Raw genomic sequence first — 520 nt, 5'->3', positions numbered from 1 at the left:
TGTGGGGGTTCCAGCAGCAGGGCTCACAGCTCTGTGGTCAGGGGGTGACTTTGCATGACGCCTGGACCCAGGAGGCAGCTATCATGGTGGCAAAAGGGGGAGAAGAGGCCCCCTTTCCATCCGTTCCCAGAGCCCCAATGTCCTCTGTTAAATGAGGGCCTTGGGGTCCCTTCACGCCCTGGGGCCGGCGGTCTGGCTGTCCAGCCATTGCTTAGACCAGCTTTCTGGAACTGGGCCGCCCCAGGCCTCCTGGGGCTGTGGCTTCCGAGCCTGTCCCCTGAGAGCCATGTGGACTTTGACCCTCCAGGGTGAGGAGCGATGCCGCCTGCCATCAGCTGTCAGGTTATTTTGGTGTAAACTGAAAATACTCCAGGAATAGCCCGAGTCCCCCCGGCCGGCGTGGTGGGGCTGCGGCCGGAGGAGCAGTGTAGCCGCGGAGGCTGGTCGTGGCTGCGGGCAGCCCTGGAGAAGTGAGGGGTTCCCAGGGGTGAGCCTGCCCGCCCAGCTCCCGGGGGAGCGT

The sequence above is a fragment of the Myotis davidii genome, unplaced genomic scaffold (genome assembly GCF_000327345.1).
Source record: "Myotis davidii unplaced genomic scaffold, ASM32734v1 scaffold324, whole genome shotgun sequence".
Taxonomy (NCBI): domain Eukaryota; kingdom Metazoa; phylum Chordata; class Mammalia; order Chiroptera; family Vespertilionidae; genus Myotis; species Myotis davidii.
Note: the sequence above shows the minus strand (reverse complement) of the source record.